At 49.7% G+C, this 20,705-nt stretch overlaps 1 protein-coding gene across 4 annotated transcripts in view; it reads right to left on the bottom strand.

Moving 5' to 3' along the window:
• CTBP2 (C-terminal binding protein 2) overlaps positions 1 to 20,705 on the bottom strand; it is a 163,063-nt gene that overhangs the window by 99,170 nt on the left and 43,188 nt on the right. For 3 of the 4 annotated variants that reach the window (XM_033842021.2, XM_073793816.1, XM_033842023.2), the window contains one exon: positions 14,847 to 14,950. The gene's annotated coding sequence lies outside the window, so the exon portion shown is untranslated. Of the gene's footprint in view, positions 1 to 14,846; positions 14,951 to 15,689; positions 15,862 to 20,705 lie in introns of all 4 variants that reach the window. The other variant, XM_033842022.2, reaches the window with a different exon arrangement.

The raw sequence follows: 20,705 nt of genomic DNA, 5'->3' as shown, positions 1-20,705 counted from the left end.
AAAGAAAACAAAAATGCAAAAGAATATGGTGATGATGAAAAGTTCCTGCATGATTTGGGACAGAAGCCTCAGGAATCTAATACTGATTGATCAAGATTTCTTGTTTTCCAGCTCAAAAACAGGGACAACAGATCTACCCAGCCAAACCCACAGCCAAACAAAAGCAAAGAAAATAAAAGTTATTAGTCACTAGAATATGGATAAAATCTTGCGCTTGGTTACAAATCTCCACGTGGGGGAACCTCTACTGGGTCAAGTTGCGTAGACACAGCTCTGCCCAACAAACCCTCTCATTTAAGACAGGCACGTACATCATGGCTTAGAGAAAGACAGTAAGCTAACTCAGGTAAGAAATACAAACGTCTACGTAGCATGAAGGAACTCCAGGAGACTTGTTTAGTGAAATTAACTAGTGGTTTAATAGGGGGGAAAGCCTGATATACAAGGGTGCCCCAATTTCTTCAGAGAAATTAACATTTCAATCCTGTTTTTATCTAGAAGTCATTAAACTGTGCAATATGAATTACTGGAACTGTAGCAGAGAATTAACTCTATTCATCAACTAAGTCCAAACACTTTCAAGTGCATCTGTAATGAAAAAATAGCTCTACATTTCTATCTCTTCTCATTAAAGTAAACCGGTTTTCCCCCTCTCAGTATATAAAACTGTCTTCTCTTTATATAATTTATATTACCATAAGCTGGCTCACATTCTAAACTATTACATGCCTCCAATTAATTTTTGCAGCTTTTGCCTGAAAATTTAATGAGATAGTAGTGTATGAACCTGCTGACTCTAGATTACGTGTGCACCCAATACTAATGTTGGCGTCATAAAATCATCTGATCCATACTCGATGAGAGGCTCCTGTCACCACAGTGGAAAAGGTAATGTGCATGCCAGGTTCACACATTTTCCTCTTTTAAATCCAATTATAAAATTTACTGGTCTCAAATTAAACTGCCCCTACTTGTCCACCTGGGAAAAACAGAGAAAGAAGCAGCACCGTCTGTCTAATTATCTCCCAACTCCATTTCTTTTTTTTTTTTTTTTTTGCGGTACGCGGGCCTCTCACTGTTGTGGCCTTTCCCGTTGCGGAGCACAGGCTCCGGATGCGCAGGCTCAGCGGCCACGGCTCACGGGCCCAGCCGCTCCGTGGCATGTGGGATCTTCCCGGACCGGGGCATGAAACTGTGTCCCCTGCATCGGCAGGCGGACTCTCAACCACTGCGCCACCAGGGAAGCCCCCCACCTCCATTTCTATAAACATTTCGGCCAACAGCTAAGACGGATGACTGTTTGTCTAAGCCCTCGGCTCTCCACCGTGGGAGCTAAGAGTCTGCACTCACCTAAGCCAGTCCCGAGAGGCAGCCAAGGCGAGCACCCAGGAGGACGAGGTCCGAGAAACCCCTCACCCGGTCCAGATGCAGGCGCCCCCAGGGCACACATGCCACAAGAGGTCCACACCCCGCCCCCCCCGCATGCGTATGCAGGAGTGTGTGTGCGTGTGAGTGTGCACGTGTAGGAGTGTGTGCATTTATATGTGCGTGTGAGTGTGCATGTGTGTAGGAGTGTGTGCATGTGTGTGTACATCTAAGTGTGCCTGAGGGTAGCAGTTCGGCCAGAGATGACTAGGTCACGGGTGCTGGTAACTCAGCGACAGACTCAATGACTACCCCTCTGCAGTGATCACCTTTGGCCTAAGGGTCTAGGTTCAAACAAAAGGGAAGAGAGGCCAACAGTAAAAGCAGTACTGGCAACAGTCACTAACCACCACTCACGAAGGACTTACTGTGCACTGTGACTTCTCAGCTGCCCGTCACTGGGCAGGTGTGAGGCGGGATGTGCTCAGCCCAGGGAACGGTCTGTGGGACCTTGGGCAGATCACCTCAGAATGCACAGCCCGTTCCCTACCTGTGTTTGTAATGATGACACCTACACACACACCATCACTGGAGGCTGAGAATTAGTGGTAACAGGAGGATGACAGCACTGAGCAGAGTCCAGGGCACGGCCGGCCCTTAATACGTCACTTGGCTGGTCTTTGTGGTCAGCAGCCTGCAGGAAGGCCAGGACCTGGGGAATCAGAGGGCCAGGCTTCCGAGGAGGGGAGGTGAGAAGACCCTGCTGTTCATTCCTCTCCCCTGACTTGCCCAGACCCCAGCCTCGTCCTCACAGTGCCAGCGAGCCAGCGTGGAGGCTGCTTCTGCTGAACAGAGAGACAAAAACAGGACAGACAGACACTCTGGGGTTTGAGTTCCCCTCCCTGCAGTGGTCCAGCCCGGGGGCTTGGCTACTGCAAAGTCCAAGCAAGAGGCTTGTACTGGTCTGGGGCCAACCCCTGCTGGGCCCTTGGGGAATGGAGCTCTGGACCCCACACACAGAATGCAACAAGCTCACCTGCCTGGGAGCATCTGGGTCGGGAAGCCTTCTCTTAGATGTTTGTTTGTAAACAGACTTAGGAGTCTACAGTGAGAGGACAGCCATCAGATCAGCCGGTCAGGTACACTCAACAGCAAGCCACATTTATACCCAACGTCCAAACGGTTTTGGGAGATGGGGATGGTGCACGACAGGCTGGGTGTGCAGGTCGAACCCAGACCTGCGTTCAAACCCCACCTCTGCTCCTGCCAGGAGCCAAGAGAAGGCAATTAACCTCCATTATCCATTAAAATAATAAGGATAAATAAAGATTCCCCCCCTCCGACTTTGCATGACTGGCCACACACATGAGACCGAATGAGGCCGTGTGCCCAAGAGGGACGGGAAAGCTCAGAACGCTTGGCTCACCTGGCCTCCTTCTGAGGGCAAGTGCTGGACCACTCTGGGCTTTTCAACTCTGTGTTCCACGGCCAAGGAAGGCCTGTGACGCAAGCCCCAACACCCAGGCACACTGAAGGGACCTCCTCCCGCCCCCAAGTCAACCTGGAGCATTTCCCACCAACTGCTGGGGAAACTCTCCTTTGCCAGGAGTCAGCATTTAAAGGGAACCCTCACGCCCAACAGGAAAAGACAGGACACTTCCTGGCTACAGGTTTGCAAGAAAAAAAGCTCTCGAGTTGCCAAAATCACTGCCTAAGGGAAAACACAAAGGTGCCCAGCTACCAGAGAAGGTGGCATCGCCAAGGAAGACAGAAGGGTTCTGAGGGCTGCCCGAGCCCAGAGTCACTTGCTCCGAACCCCTCACTCCAGCCAGTCTGGTCTAGGCTGGGGTGGGGATGGGGGCACAAGACTACAGCTGGCCATCCTCTACATGGCCTCAGGTCCCTAGGAAAGGACCCCAAATTGCACACGGCCAAGCCCTGGGGAGGACACAGCAGGTCTCAGCAAGGTCACATACAGTGAAAACATTTTCTTATGTTGAAGATCGGAAGCTATTAACTGTGCTACTGGCAAGCACAGATGTTGTCTATATCTAAAAATTCCCAAATAGATCAATTAGCATATTATAAAGAATTTACTTTCATTTTCCCTTGACAGATCATAAAAGCCAAAACACAGCTCTCAGTTTGAAACTGACAAGTGCGTATAGCAGGAGATGCTCTATTAAATGGAGACAACAGCAAAAGAAAATGGTATTTATAATGATTAGCCACCTAATTAATTCTAAGAGTAGAATGTCAAAAGCTATAAATCCATTTCTTTGGTAACTGAAGCTCCACATCAAACTAGTCACTTCTGCGCTCAGAAAGGAAAAGCCCTAAAAATTCCTGACATCTGTGCCCTGCAATATGGCTGTTCCATTAGTTTTCCAGGTAAGGTACTTGAAATGCATGTGGAGAAGCAATGGAAGGATAGAATTCAGGGGGAATAAATACACAAGCACACACACAGAATTAGCAGCAATAAATTCTAAAAGGAAAATAGTTTAACTACCACAAATGTGTATTCTTGGATATGTGTTCATTTCCTGTGAACTAGCTCAATTTAAAGAGAAATTCTCAGGACTTCCCTGGCGGTCCAGTGGTTAAGACTCCGTGCTTCCACTGCAGGGGGTGCGGGTTCGATCCCTGGGATCGATCCCTTAGTTCCCAGGGAACTAAGATCCCACATGTCACGAAGCAACTAAGCCTGTGCACCACAACGAAGATCCTGCCTGCTGCAACTAAGGCCTGACGCAGCTCGCTAGCTAGCTAAATAAATACATACGTGACATACATACATACACACATACTGGGGGGAAAAAGAGAGAGAGAGAGAGAGAGAGGGGGAGAGAGAGAGAAATTCTCAAGCTTCTGCCCCATGAGGAAACCTGGAGCCCTTAGTGTTTCTTCAGCTTGAGGTGGCGGGATGTGTGCGGAGGAAAATTCTAAGACAGACAAGGCTATAACAATGCTATTATCCTCTGAAACGTTATGCATTTTCCTAAACCTGTATGTTTAGAGATTACCCTTTGGGGGAGGAGAAGGTGGGGACGAGAAAGACAGGCAGAATAAGAAACCATGAAACTAAAATTGATTTAAAAGACGCAGTTGTCCTTCTTCCTATACCTCTCTTCCTAGATTGCAAATCAAAATCTGCATTTAAATAGAACATTTTTAATGTAAAAAAAACCCAGGAAGCCCTAGGGTACAGAGGTATTGCGTTCAACATCTATGGGCACAGCACTGCATTTTAAATGAGATGTGGCATCTTGAAATTTACTGGATAGATTACACATTCCAAATTGTCTTGTTATTACTACTATTTTTACTAAATTCTCCTATCCTAATAAGTGTGTTTCTTTTATCGCCAGGCTTGTTAATAAAAGTAATGTGATATTACATCATGCTATCTATCAATTGAATCTTGAGAAAAGATTACACCGATCCAAGGATCTCATAAGCCCCTGGCTCTGATAATTCCAGCCATTATTCAGTGTGAAATTCAAACAGTCTGAATTCATTAACATTGGTTGTTACAAATCTGCATTTTCAGACTTTGCCATAAAATGCAGGAGTCCAAACCCGGTGACCTGAATCTAACAGCCTTTCATGCGAAGTAGCCGCGCTAACTGGCCTCTCCCAGCGCTGCTCCAGGATAAAGCCCCATGTGCTTGCCCCTCTCCACGGCTGACCCGGTCACCGCTGGGGAGGGTCAGGCCGAGTCGGCCTCAGCCCTGCTGGTCACACTCAACGTTCAGGCAAATTGCAGAGACCTGAGCCACTGACAGGAGAATGGGGACCCTCTCCCAGAGAAGGACACACATCATCAGACAGGTATCCAGGTAGCCAGTCACACCTGGGCACAGTACCCTGCCACCAGCACCTCGGCGCCGCCGTGGCTCGGATCAGCTCACCCTCATGAAATGAAGAGCTCAAACTCAACATGTGCGACATGTGCAAAAGGCCTCAGGGAACCCTAAACCTTCATTCCTTGACAAAGAAACATCACTACCAGGTTGGTGGGAAAGGAGATGGGTTCCACTTCCAACATCCCAGGAGGAAAACATGACAGAAGTGCCGAGAACCAGGAAGTCTAAGGTTCTGTCCATCTTCCGTCTCAACGTTCATAGCAGCCAGACCACAGGGGCCTCCTTGGAGAGACACACTCTGTGCTCCAAGCTCCTCCAGCCGTCGGCAGGTCACCAGGGTTCCCCTCCAAGCTAAGTGAAATGAATGACTATCTCATTTACTGATGCTGTTAATAATGATGATGGTGGTGGTGGTCATTCTCTATTAAGCCCTTACAATGTACCAGGAACTTGCCGAGTCCTCCTCAATGACTGTTTCGTTGAACTCCCGCTACTCTGAGGTTCAGTACTACTTACTATTCACCCCCATCTGACAGAGAGGGATTCTGAGGCACTAAGTGCAGAGGGGTTTCGTTTGCCCAAGGTTGGCGCCATCCGAGGTGGCCCAGGACACGCCCCGCAAGCATTTCCTGGCACTGCCTTCAGTACCTTTCCCTCCACCCACCACCAAGCCCACGGCCAAGTCTTCGCCTTGGCAACTGGAATCTTTACCTTCCCTGTGCAAAAACAAGACGGAGGTGGGCTTCCCTGGTGGTGCAGTGGTTAAGAATCCGCCTGATAATGCAGGGGACACAGGTTCGAACCCTGGTCCGGGAAGATCCCACATGCTGCGGAGCAACTAAGCCCGTGTGCCACAACTACTGAGCCTGCGCTCTAGAGCCCGCAAGCCACAGCTACTGAGCCCGTGTGCTACAACTACTGAAGCCCACGTGCCTAGAGCCCGTGCTCCGCAACAAGAGAAGCCACCACTATGAGAAGCCGACACATCGCAACGAAGAGTAGCCCCCGCTCGCCGCAACTAGAGAAAGCCCGTGTGCAGCAACGAAGACCCAATACAGCCAAAAATAAATAAATAAAATAAATAAACTTATTAAAAAAAAAAAAAGAAGGCGGTGCCAAAGCCATGGGGCTCTGGAGGGACGCCTGTTATGATGCAATCCCAGACTAAAGAGCTGGGCGGTTTCCCAGCCAAGTCTAAGGCCGCATCACTCTGCTCTATTTAAACACGCAAGCAGAAGGCTTTCCAGCCTTAAACAGGCCTCTGCAGTGCTGCCACTGAAGCCTGTGGGAGATCAGAGTACAAATCAGTAAGAACCCTCTCTTCTAGAGGAAGCTGCAACCCTATGTCGTGGTTTAGAGTCATCTTCTGCTGTAATTAGGAAGTGGAAGTGAGTCTGAATTATGAAAGGCCAGGAGTCCTGTACTCTCAAAGTTAGGGTTTTTAACAAACATGGGACTGGGGTCATCAGATACGCATACACAAAATACCAGTTTCCAAATCTCCAAAGGCAGGCAAAGCATGCAGCCACCGTGATGGGTCCACGAAGGAATCTGATACACCCTCCATCTGTCCTTCAGTCCCAAGGGACCTGGGACTACAGGTCCTTGTAATCCCAGCTCAGATTCAATCAAGGCGGCTGAATCACAACTCCCCCTCACCCAGGAAGCCACCACAAGCACAGCACCCCAGAGGACAGGAGAATACAGCTGGGTCCCCAAGCTACACAGAATTCAAACTCCCCGCCCCACCTGTGTCCCACCTGCAAGTAGGGGAGGCAGGGACAGGCTCTCCTGCCGCCGAAAGCTCGGGAACATGGACATATTATTTCAGAGCACATACACCTCCTCCAAACAGGTAGTGCACCATGCTGGCTTGCCTTCCATCAGCAGAAGACACTCCCAGCTGACGCAGAATCAACCCTTCCTTCCAGACAGATGCTGGGACGGTTCCTGCACAGGTCCAGCCATCCCACACCTCCCTGGTCCCTCTGCAGCCTGGGATTCATTCATTCAAAAAAGAGTCCTGTGGCATCTGTAACGTGCGAACCATGCACAGAAAATCAAGGAGACCATGAGGGCATCGGACGTGACCTCTGCCTCACAGAGCTTTTGAAAATCACTCTGGAAGATTCCATGTTAACAGAGAACTAATCCTGAATCCGAGTCCATTCACAAAACCTTTGTCTACTTTCACCTGATAGAGTCAGAAGCCTCAGCGTCATCAGAGAGTCTGAAGTCCTGGGTTTCTGTGTTATAATGACTGGGCAACCCTCCTGCACCAGCGAACATGAGTGAGGACCCAAATGTGTTAGGGGGTGATGGGCACCCAGCAAAGACAAGCCCAGTAGGTTATCAATATTGATTAAGAGATGCAGATGAGGCCAAGGGCATCCTGAGTCAGTATCTTGCAGGACTGCGCACCCACCCTCCCACGGCGCTTCTTCCACATTTCCATTCCTGGGTTGTGGACACCTGTCTTCAGTCTGCAGAAGGGGTGGGACGCAGGTGGCCGTGACCGGATGAACCGAGGGGCACCCAGTAAACCTGCATTGCCCCAAAGCTCCTCCTGAGAAGGGGGAAGGCCTGTTTTGAGGCTCTGGTGTCCAGAACGAAAGCACCGCCCAGCAAACAGCCCCCCCGCCCCGGACCTGACGACATGGGTCGCTGCCCTGCGCTGCTTCAGCTGAATTTTTCAAGGAGGTGCAGGTTACACCCTGCCCAGGCCAACAAAGGTTTCCTTTGAGTTAAACAATGTATAGCTGAACCAGAAGAAGGGAGGCGACCACAGACCAGGTATTGAGTTACAAGACACAGGAACCAGATATCTTTGCCACGAACTCATTTTCTGCAAATCTCCTGTATTAAAAGACAGCACAATACCGTCCGATAAATCAAGGCTGCTCTAAGCGGATCCAACTGGAAGCTCACGAGGACATCTGATCCACCAGCCTCGAGAAAAGACGGAATGGGGGGTCCCGGGTGGGAGCCACTGGAGTTGATCAGTAGACACATATGAAGGAATGGAAATTAAGCACTGGCAGCAGATGTTCGGAACTGCTACGCACCCGTGGCTTGCGTTTTTGACCCCCACACATTCGCATTTTTCCCCTAACGTTCTATCTTCTTGCCGAATATAATTAATTTCAACAGCTTCTGTAACTTACCCCACAGGTTGTTGCTGTTTCCTTTACACAGTATACTGCTGAGAAATTGATTTGTTTGCTCCCTCTGTCTAAAGGAACCACGTTATGAAATATGTATAAATGTCACTGCTCGGGCTGCTGCTGAAGAGAGGGACAGAAAAAATGTCCCATCTTACTCCTTGCACAGGGGTCCACTCACGGCAGACATTCTCGTCCGTTACCAGCCTGCCTGCTCACGCACAAACCAATGAATTACGAAGCATTTTCTTTTTAAACCTCCTATTTATCTTTAACTGGTAGGAGTCTAAGAGAATTATCTCTTTTTTTAAAGGGAATTATCTTAATTGCTACGTAGAAAGAGTGAATTGCAAATGTGTTCAGTTAACCAGGAAGACTTTGTTTTTACCAGCACGGGGCCAGGTGGGAGTTGCCAAGGTTGCCAAAAATAAAGGAATCAATAAAGCACATGTGTTGAGCTGCTTGTTAGGTGGACGCTAGGGAAGGGGGAAGCCGCAGGCAACGGTCCTGGGGACAACCTCCACCGGGGACCACTGAATCCTCAGACATTTCCTAAAGCCTTACTTTGGAAAATGCACCAAATCAGGATCCAGAAATTAAATGATGAAGAACTCTGTAAGTACCCCGGTTCTTTCCGCATCACGTGTGGGCTCTTTCTTGAGCTGTGGAGTATTTCCTTAGCATTTGCAGCTGAGGAATTTGAGGCTAAGTTGAAAGTAATGCCAGATTTACACTTGAACCTGGAGAGATGCTGTGTTCCTCCACAAAAATCTAAATGGAATGATCACCAAAATGACCTAAAAGTAAGATTATATTTTAAAAAGATGTTATTGGCCCAATGCATTCTAGAAATAGTAGTTACGTTGGCAGTGGTAACACACAAATGCTAAACAAAAATATTTATACAAAGAAATAAGCTCTTCGTCTCCCATTAATGACACCCAGAGCGCTGGATTGAGACCCAAACATTTTTAAATGAGAAAGCTCATTTCCCCACCCACTCACACAGTGACATGAACATCCTCGGTCTGAAACTTACAGCAAACATGAACTATCATTTCCTTCAACATGCCTGGCCCTTACCCCGCGCAGGCTCGCGCCTCCATCCACTCCTCCCATTCTCCCTCCCTCTCACACATACATGCTCCACGTCCCAGGGAAATGGTAAGGAGCAGACCAGTGACAATGGCCTCTAGTTGTCCCATAACCTGGGGCTGCTGTTCCTCTGTCTACTGGGAGGCCAGGGGCAGAAATGCTTCTGTGTGGCGTCTGTTCAGGTTCCCATCGTGGCTGGCCTTAGAGGTGCTTTCCCTGCACACAGCCACACCCCTGGGGACAAGGGGCAGCCCATGGTCAGCCCCCCTTCCCACGGACCAAGTGCTTGAGGCAGGGATGGACCCCACCATGCACACGAGAACGTGAACTTCCCGGAAAGCTGAGGACCCCAGAAGTCATCACGACAAAGTCATCACTACAGAGGGATCCTGCATACTGGCAAAGCAAGTCACAGGACTGCGGTGTTTCAGCAGGGACCAAGGGAACCCTGAGCCTGGGGTTACGCCATCGGTGTCCAAGCCGCAGGTCTACTCATGGGCCCCGTGTGCTGGCATATGATCTCAGCGTCAAGTGCTTCGCTAATAAAACAGGGATCTTGGGGCTTCCCTGGTGGCACAGTGGTTGAGAGTCCGCCTGCCGATGCAGGGGACACGGGTTCGTGCCCTGGTCCGGGAAGATTCCACATGCCGCGGAGCGGCTGGGCCCATGAGCCATGGCCTCTGAGCCTGGGCGTCCAGAGCCTGTGCTCCGCAACGGGAGAGGCCACAACAGTGAGAGGCCCGCATACCGCAAAAATAAAAATAAAAATAAATAAAACAGGGATCTTAGCCAAGGTTATAGGATCTTGGGAAGAGAGGGCCACATACCTAGTGTGTCCGCGCGCAATGCTGTATGGCATGCTCAGTATTGACCCAAGCCCTGCTCCACCAGGAGAGAGGGCCGTGGCCCCGCTGCTCTCCTGTGGCCGCAAGGAGCCATCCCTCCCAGGCACAGACTTCCAGCAGGAACACAGCTTGGCAGAGACCCTCCCTGGCCGGGAACCCCAGGAAGTACAGGCAGGCTGGCTTGTTGCGGACACATGGATGACAGAGTTCCGGGCCTCCCTGGCCTCGCTGGTTGATTAGAACCAGTCCTGAGGGATGGGAGGTGGGGTCAGCACCAGCAGAGCAGTGACCCACCAGAAGGTAGGGGCCAGGGGCCTGACCCCCATGTGACCGGGACAAGGACAGACTTTGAAAACAGAACAAAGGGACTAGGTGGATGATCTCAAGGGTCCTACCCAGGAGCCTTGCTGGGATCTGGAAATTCCCTGGAGGAAAGGACAAGGGCTGAATCAACACCTCCCAGAGAAGGGCTCCTACAGGAACTTGGATCTGCAGCTCATGAATAAAACACAAGCAAGAACCAAGACCCCAGAGCTCCAGCTGAGACCCCTCCTCCCCTCTCCGCAGACAGCAGGGCCCGAAGCTCCACCAGCATCTTCCCTGCCGCCCCCGTCTCGGCCTCCTGGCTGTTTCTCATCTAGAGAGTCCCCTGGAGATGAAAGGCCCAGCATATGTTGCTCTGGTTTGTGTTTTCCGATGTTGGCAGTTGTGCCTCTAGTCTAAAAACCGGAGCAGGATCACACGTCCCTAGTGCAGGCTGCATGGAAAGAGTGGACGGGTGACGGCCAGGGCAGGCCAAGAACTCCAGGGGACCCTGGAGGCCACAACATGAGGCCCAGCATGACCACAGCCAGCTCCCTCCAGTGCTCAAGCAGTGAGAGTCAGACTCACTGCAAGGTGTGGGCATTTATTTCTGGAGTAAAGCAATACTTTCCCTTCTGTTTCGCGGGGAAGAAAGCTGTGCTGGCAGAAACGGGGCAGAGGCCCTAATGGGGCCCACTGGCCCACTAAAGCCATACTCAGATCGGAGCGGCCTGGACCCCACAACAGACCTTGCGAGGCCCTCCCCTCTGAGTCACCAGCACCAGGGCAACCTCAGATCACCTTTCCCTGGGGCTCTGCGGGGCAGGTCAAGCTTCCACATCATCATTGCAATCTGTCAACATAAAGCAGCGCGCAAGCCTCTCTGGGTGCCGGCAGCCGGATACGCTGTCACGTCTTTGACAAACCGCAGCCACCGCTACGCCACCATCATTTTACAGAATAAGAGCTAAGGGCCGTGATTTGCATTTCCACTTAGCTGGAGACATTCGACAAAAAGCACTCATTTTTCCCTGACGCTTCTGTTAAAATTACAAGGTAACTTGGTACCGCCACAAATATTAATGCTTAATAACAAAATGGCACAAGGAAAAACAATGACCCATCTGAACCACTGGAGAACTAAGTCTGGTTCCAGAAGTCAGCGAACCACGGAGCACGTCGGGGTTTCACTGTAACAAGCGATGACGTACAGAATGGACAGTAAAAGCAGAACAAAATGCAACAGATCTACATGTCGCGTGTTGTCGTTCATTAGTGATGACCAAATGAGCCTCTTTGCACGGGGGGAGGAGGCTGACATGTCTGATTTGAGGTTATGAAAAGAAAAAAGCCACAACCAGACTCTCAGGTCTAGAATAATAGAAATAGAATGCTTCTAAGTGAGGGCACGTACAAATATACTAAGAGGACAAAAACGACGCATAAATGGTTCCAGCACCACACAGGTTTGCCATTCCAAGACTGCGACTTTTCATGAATTTTGTGTCTTTTGTCTATTTCCTTCTCTTCTGCCTACATTAAAAAGGATTTGTCTAGGAGATCTCAACAGGTAAGCTACCAGGTTGAAATCCACATGTGGTCCCTTGCTCTGGCTGCAATTCAAGATACCCCTCTTGTGTTGCTAGGTATTGACTGCAGTTGGGGCTGAATGAGTAGCCATCCAACGAGTGGGGTACAATGGACTGGGCACAGTGACAAGCCACAGAGAAAAGAGCCAAGAACTAACACACGCTTCTGGGACACGCGAGAACCACACCCTGTGAGTGTACACAGGGGTGGTCAGGGACGAAGGTTAACCCACTGGCAGGGTGCCCAGTGCTGGGGAGCAGCCAGGCCATCGGGGTCACAGTCAATGTGGGTGAGGTCACAGACACCACGAGGCATCCTCCAGGCATGGTGGCCATGCTCTAATGAGGGCCAACGCCAACGTTACACCAAGCTTCTCAAGCTCTTCCAGAGTGCTATCAAAAACTGTTACCCCAAATTATGCCCAAAACACATAAGTGCTGAGAACCACTGTACGAGGCCAATTGTGTGAGCGTGCTAGGTGCTAGGGAAAAATTTGCTATCAGGAATGGTGTTGCAATTTCATTCTGATATTGGATGCATTTACGCAATGTCAATGTTCCTCTCTCTGAGACAGAGATCACTGATAAACAGGATCCCGCAGTGGCTCAATTATTAGGTTGAGTCAAATGAAAATGCTGTTATGTAACCGTTTCTTGATATTTAAGAAGTCCATTTCATCCTTATACTGTGGATTTCCACATTCTTATCTTTAGAGAAGTAGTTTTCCAACCCCGTGGTGTCTACAAAACGTACCAAGCATCACTCTCAAGTCTTGGCACCCAGCCGAGACGCTCCCTCAGGTGAACCTCGGGTGACTTTCTGTGAAGGACTCGAGGATCGGGCACTGGCAGTGCTTGGACATGGAACTGGACAACCGTGGGGGTCTGACGGATTTCCATCACTGTGACCCACTGAAAACATCTTCAGTGCCGTTACCCAATCCTGGAATTAACACCCCACCAACCCCAGGTCCACAAAGAATGTGTACAACAACATCCCGGCCTGAGAACCCCGGGCAGATAGATTCCAGCACGCAGGGTCTTTAAAAAAAGGTTTCTTTTAGAAGAATGAGTGAGAGCCAGAAAAGAAATAAATGTTGGCCTTAAAAGGCAAAGTTGAGTGTATACGGTTGAGAGTGGCCATCATGACTAATAGATACACCCATGTCCCACCCCCAAAAGAAGGTTCACTGATATTTCTAGTTTCTCATCGCCCCAGTACAAAGATTCTTAGAATTGTTCAAAGATTACGGAGTGTCTCTGATAAGTAACCTCTGTGAACTTCATGCTCTGCCGTGGCCTTTGGCTGGGCAGCCTTCTCAGATCACTCTTGGGAAAGGTTTCCGGGTTTCTACAAGGCGGGGGCCCGTGGGGACCACTCCAGTACAACTACTCATGTCACAAATAAGGCCTCCCAGAGGGACCTGCTGGGAAGTGGGCTCCGTGAGCCCAGGTCCGGAGCAGCAGCCCCGGTGTTGGCAACTGACCCTCGTCCATGGGAAAAGGCAGTGAGACCCTTCCCCGGGCCACACCCACTGGTTGGGTTGAGACTGAGGGTCAGTTCGGGCCCCCTGGCGATCACCGGCTAAAGCCGTGCCTAAGGCTGCATTTTAAGGCCAACATTTCTTTCTGTGTTATTATTTATTCCAGACCGTGTGTGCTGGAATCTGCCCAGGATTCTCAGGCAGGGAATCCTGTTGTACAAATTCCTTGTGGGCCTTTGACCTTTCTCCAAACCTGAGGGTCTGTCCTACTCAATACTGCAGGGAACAAGCCTGGGGGTTGACAGAAAGAACGGTGAGAAATGGCTCACACTCTTTTTTCTGGCTTTAAGATGACATTGTCAGCTCAAGGAGAAAACATTTTTTTCAACAGGATAAAAATCAATCATTTCTGAGAAGTTGCCATGTTGAGAGTCTAAGATCTAGGTTTTGTGGGAAATGGCTAAAGGCATGTTGAAATTAACTCAGGACCCCCAAAAGTCCTTGCTATGGACGGAAGACTGAACTCTGTTCACTGGTATTTTCTCAACCATACTCCAAATAAGCAGACAGTTGAGGGCTCTCCTCAGCCCACATCCCACATCCCTAATCCATTCCACCAGAAAAAAAACCATTCTATGTTCAAGACATCCTAGAGGTTGGCAAGTCTGAAAATCTTAGCTCATTAAAGATGTACCATCCTCAGCAAGCTGCTGTCTCCCTAAAGATGTCCATCTACCATTTGCCCAAGCCACTCGGGGTGGCGTGGACGGTTTCCCCAATTCATTTTTATTCTTTGTAATTAATATGTCGAGAAGTCCTAACACGGCTCCATCCTGACTTGAGTTTCCTGGTGTAATTTCCATCGACTTATCTCTATAGCGGCAGCGGCAGCAGCAACAATCACTTTACACTGAACTATATTGCTTCAGAGTTAATTACATGTATTTTGCTTTTGATAAATGAAAATACCAGATGCAATTAATTGAAAGACAATCAATATGATCCCGCTATTAGATGTCCCGATGAAACATCCTGAGGCTGCCAGCGATCCAGTCATCAACAAACTGCAAACACATTCCAAAGGGGATTTTGAAAAACCTGAACTTTTACCTGGAGATATTTTACAATAACTCACCAATATAAATGTGTCCGCAAACTCTATAGTTCACACGATGGGCTCTCCGTCTTTTTAAGAGAATCCAGCTTCATCGGTTCAAAACCATTTAAGGCGATGAAACCCTGAAAGCAAAATGAATTGGATCAGTGAAGTTGAAGCAGTGATTTCTTCCTTGTTTACATCTAGCCATCCTTTAATTGCATTTTTCCAATGCCTTCGATTCTAAGCTACCAGAGGTTATTAAATGGTTTCATTAAAAATACTATTTGTCTTGCTTTAGTCACACACCAGATCAAATTAAACAGCAGAGCACCAGAACAAATGAACTCTTTCCATCTATTTTGACACGAAGCCAAGTGTGCAACACCAGAAGGTGATATTGTGTCATCGCCGTGAAAATGTCATTTAACTTCTTTGCATCTCCAAGTAGCAAGCAAAGGGACAAAACAATCATATTATCTTCCAGCAAAAAGTCTTACCAACTGTTTGAGAAATATGGAATTCAGAAGCCCACGGTTTATAAGTGCTATTAGCATAAATGCTGACAACTGTTAATCCACTGTAACTGATGAACGGTTGCAGTTGTCATTAAGAGAAGGCACTTTAACTTACTACTGAAATTGATTACTCAGTTAAGAATTCAATCCTAATGTTCGATAAAATTGCACTTTCTTGGCAAAGGCAATATGAAATGAGGTGATGCATTACACAGCACTCGCATTTATTTTACTATACATGGAATGAAGAGGAGATATATGGGACCATCCACATTATCTGAACCACTTCCTGTGCACACAAAGTAGTAAGAGGGGGCGGGTGGGGAAGTTACTCCTCCCCGGGGCTGACAGAAAAGGCAAACACCTGGGCAGGAGGCGTGTCCAGGTGTCTTTTCTGTGCCTTTCCCGCGAAGGACAGATGCAATTTCAATATTGGAGCTGCTATGGCACCGGGGCATCTGTGTTTTAAGGTCGTCCTTTCTCAAGTCCCGTGAGGATGAACTGCTGCAGCCATCCCTGACCATCTCCAAGCTCACCTTACAATCAGTCAGGATACAAATAGTTGATTAATATTTTTTTTAATGTATGAAATTACCGTAAGCAGTTTCCCAGCTGCACTCTACTTTTCAAACCATTCAAAAGAAAACCATACTCCTGTGTTCTCTCTAATGTAAGGAAGGGCCCAAGTCCTGACACCAGCCAGCTCCTACTTCGCAATTACAAGAGTTCACAGCAGGAACAGGGTGGTCTCCATGGTCAGGGTTACCATAATACCCAAGGTCAAGAAGTGATTCACTCCCACTGTGCCTCCACACCACCTTACACCCCAAACTTTCCAATTCAAGGGAGATGGGTGTGGAGAACAGAGACATCCCAGCCTCTGAAATGCTAGGAAGGAGGGACGGGCGTGGGCTCTCAGTAGTTCCAAGCCTCTAATGACACAGTAGTTTCATGTTGACTAACCATCTATTATTGCCAAGGAACCAGCCTTTGGAGGCAGCGAGAGCTTGCCTAGCAAACTCTCGTCCACCCTTCAAAACCCATACCCTAGACATCTGTGACACCTTCACTCCTGACTGCCAGGCTGTGACATACTCTACCCATCGCCAAGTCTCTAAATGTTTAAATGCCTTGATCACGCATTATTCATCTCCAAAGTCTTCCACGTCTGGGATACAGTAGGAAATCAAATATTTAACTAACTGCATATGTAACTGCATATATATATATATATACCTGTCTGTAACATTCTTTTCAACTAAGGTCTGAAGACAACGGCAACATGTTAACACCTACCTAATCTTACTGGTGGGCACAGGTTCTTTCCTTGAGATACTTCATAGTCAAAGTAATTAAACAAGGAACAGACAACGCGGACGGTGACGTTTCACGGAATTTTAAGCCAAAAATTCAGAAGAGCCTGCAGACTGCCCCAGCGAACGGTGATGGCTTATTTAGTGGATTAAGAATGTTAAAAAGCTTGGAAGACTGTCAGAATCTTTAAAGCAAGTGCCCATTGTTACGCGAAGGTGGAAAGAAGTACTTAAAAAGAATGCAGCTACAGAAAGGCTAAAAAGGCTAAAAATTCAAAAACACTTGTTTCCATAGATACTTGATGACAGTGCAACAGGGAGTAGTGCCCCGCAGATGTGCCAGGGGAAATGTTCTTGGCAGGATTCCTCCAAGAACTTCTAGGAGTATACAAGACACAGAAACGACTTAGCTAATTAAAATCACCACCGCTCCTCCACGAGCAGCCCCAGGAAGCTAAGCAGGCTCTTCCACCAAGCGACTCGGCCTCGGCCAGTAAATGCCAGGCAGCTCCAAGTTCACTCGCTGCTTCTGGCCGAGGAAAAGGGCATCTATTTTTGGCCCGTATGATCAACCTCAGTGAATCTACTAAACGTCACTTGGCAAATGTGTTCCACCCATAGTTGATGACGATGAGGGGGTGTGCGTGTGGGTGCGCGCACGCACACACACACACACACACACACACACACACACACACACACACGGAACAGCAGTACCCAGAGCCTGGTGGAGTCCAAGCCAGGGCTGGGGCTTTCATATAGGAAACTTATAAATTCACGACACATCGCCTAGAAGGGTCCCTACCACCTGGATTTTTAGTTTCTTCTTACACCGAATCGGGCATATGAAAATTACCTTGTAAGTCTATAGGTAATAAGTCTACTTTTCTGAAACTGAATGAGATGCACTCTAAAAAGGTCTGGAAGGAGGGGTCCTGAGAGACTCTGCCCCGGCTCATTCCAGGAGGACAGGTCTGGCCCCCACTTGAATTTCGCCCTCTTTCAGAACGGCTCCTGCGCTCTGCTCTGTGCCCTGTGTCATCCAAGCTCCAGAGAGAGAAGAGGGGCACACAGGCTCAGCGCGGGCGCCCCGGCATCCCCCCTCAGCCTGCGACAGGCAGCACCAAGTGCCCACCTACTTGCACTTACTCTGCATGAACTTATTCCTAACGTCTCTAACGCTTTGATGTGTCAGCTCCCGTTACCACTCGGGGCCTGCCTGAGCCCCACTTGGATTCTTTGCTCTGCCTGACTCGTATTTGGGTCATCTAGGCTTTAAGACGCCCGTCCTCTGTCCTGCTAGGGCAGGTGGGGGCCCCTTCACCCACTGCTTCCTCCCCTCCCGGATGGCCAGTGAGCAAAAGTGAGGCCTGGCTTGGACATTTATTAGCCGGAGAGAGATCCTCATGTGGTAACTGGACAGAAGCAGGAGGCCCAGGCTGGAGGACAGCACTGGCCTTATCTGGAACCTGCCCTCCTTCACACCGGGCTCATCTCAGATCCAGGGGGCCCCATGCACGCTTACTACTTAAACAGAGAACCAGAAAGTCGTCTGCAGAATCATCCCTTGGCCCCCACAGATTTACTGCAATAGAGGGGCTAGTGGGAGAGGACAAAGGAGAGAGCACGGAGTTAACAGGACACTGCAGAGAAGCAGCCCAGGCTCCACGGGTCAAGGTGACCAACGCCCTGGGACTCTGTCCTGTCTGAGACAGAGAAGGCAGCATCTGCCTCACAGGTGATCAGGTCCTTTCACAGTGGTAATGCCCGGGGAGCTCGGCGCTCGGCCTGTGCACAGCCAGTACTCAGTAAATCCAGTCCTCAGCAGGCTTGGCACGCGGCTCCAGGACACAGGACAAGCTTGTCATCATCAGCGTCTGCTAAGAACCAAACCAATCTCTGCTCACATCACGAGATAAACGGTTCCTGTTTGGCCTAAGAGTCCAATACTCCTCACCACATCTCTGAGGGACCTACACGCTCCCCACCCCCGGGGGGCCTCGCCCTCCCCTTGGTGACAGTCCTGCGGGCATGGCTGTGCTCAGAAAAGGAACAAAGGACCGGGGGAAGAAGCATCCAGAAACCTCGGCCTTCGCTCTCATCAATGTTCTCTTGGCTCGGACGCTGCTGGCTGGCCCTCTCAAGAGGGCGCCTGTTGTTATCGAATGTAAGACTGAGCCCTGCTGAAGTGATGATGTATCGCCTTCCAGGAAATGCTGCTCCGCCCACAGCTGCAGGGCCCACAGCTACCTCGGGGCAACCTGCTGCCCACCAGTGCCTCCGGGCAGGAGGAGCCACTTGCGCATGGGCTGCTGCAAGAGGGACCCACAGACGCGGAACCTGAGCCCCAGCTCAAGGGAGCCGTGGTGACCTGAAGATCCACGTGCAAGCCCTGTGTCAACCTATTCGCCCCTCCTGCTGCACACGCTAGCCACGCAGCACCATTTCAGGGTGTCCGTCTGTGTAAAAGGGGAGTGACCCTCCACGGCGGAATCACGATGAGGATGTGAGGACATGGGACGCGGGTGCCAGGGGCTTGCCCACGTGTCCACAGCAGGGCCTCACAACTATCTCAAGTTCAAGGGTGGCAGGCGGGGAAAAGTCCCGAGTAGATGTGGAACCCAGAAATCCACAGAGAAACCAAATGTCCGCCCCCTAAAACCGACCTGCCCCTATCAGCAAGAAAGAAGACCTTCTGGCCCAAGCGGGACGTGCCCAGACAGAGGTGCCAGAGGCCAAGTCAAGGCCGGGGGCCGCGGCTCCTGGGATACATTCCACGGGACCCCTGAGCAGCCCGGGCCCCTCCCCACCCCCTCCAGCTCCCGGCTCGCACCTGACCACCCTCAGCAGGTCTGCCACACATCCAGGGATGCAGAAGGACCCACAAAGGGATGGCTTCCGGCTGCCCTCAGCTGACTAGGCGGGGTAACCAGAGCTGCATGCTTGGGGGGCTGCTGGGGGCACAGACAGGCATCTCTGAGCAACATGGGGAGTGGGAGGGGCCTGCAGCTGCTAGGATGTGGCCTCTCCCCGCACTCAGAACTCGGGGCCACACGTGTGTGATCTGCCCCTAACCAGGACCTCAGGCTGACACAGTGAAGGCACAAGCCCAAGTCACCTGGGAAGGGCCCCCTTTCCCTCCCCACGTGTATTTATGCGCCTGCCCAGCCGCTCAGTATTAACGCACCCCCAGAAAGGCCTAGCCCATCAGGCACGAAGCAGTGTGGAATTCTGGTGTGCTTGTCACACTGGGAAAACCAAGGAAAAGACTACGTCCTCTGAAGAGGGAAACGCTGGACAAGACGGAATTAACACGGTGTGACCTGACATACTTCCCCCTTAGCTCAGCTGCATCATTCCTTCCCAGGATCCAGTTCCACGTACTACTGCCTAATAGTGAATAAACCATATTAATTAGCTTGGAAACAATTTTCCTTTATTGAGGCAGGAGGACCCTGAAAGCTAATTCTTTCCATGTCCCTATACAGCCACACTGGTGTCAAGACACCTAAGGTCAAATCAACACTTCATTATTACTGCCCACCCCGCCATGTGCAAGAGTTTCAACTTCAATAAGAAAAATGCCCTCCAGGCACAAACTTTACATACAGTCTTTGTAGAGAGAATGTTTACGGAAATTTTGTAATATTAAATATGTTCAGCTGCATTTAAGTTTTAAGAACATGAAAGGGCCCAACAGCCAAGATTTCAGAACTCTTGTCTTCAAATATAAGGAGAGGCAGTGGAAAACTGTAAGGGAAATCTTGGAACTCTGCCACTTTCTTAAGGAAAACAAAATAGGATATTTTCTCAGTGTTGTCTCAGGTGTAGTCAATTAACGTGTCCGTTCCCCTGCTGCCTTTCAGCTTTCTGCTTTTGCACCCACCCTACAGAGCCGGCAGATTTGAGCCCAGCTAGGTGACCAGGAACTGCCTAGCCTCGCAGCATTAGCTGGGCTTCAATCCTCTGGGGAAAGGCTCTGTTCTCAGTGGCTCCAGCAATGGAGAAATAAACAAGGGCGTGAGGCTGTCAGACTGGCGGGGCAGGGGGGAATTGGAAACAACTGG

The sequence above is a fragment of the Tursiops truncatus genome, chromosome 16 (genome assembly GCF_011762595.2).
Source record: "Tursiops truncatus isolate mTurTru1 chromosome 16, mTurTru1.mat.Y, whole genome shotgun sequence".
Classification (NCBI taxonomy): domain Eukaryota; kingdom Metazoa; phylum Chordata; class Mammalia; order Artiodactyla; family Delphinidae; genus Tursiops; species Tursiops truncatus.
Note: the sequence above shows the minus strand (reverse complement) of the source record. Positions and strands in the feature narration are given on the sequence as shown.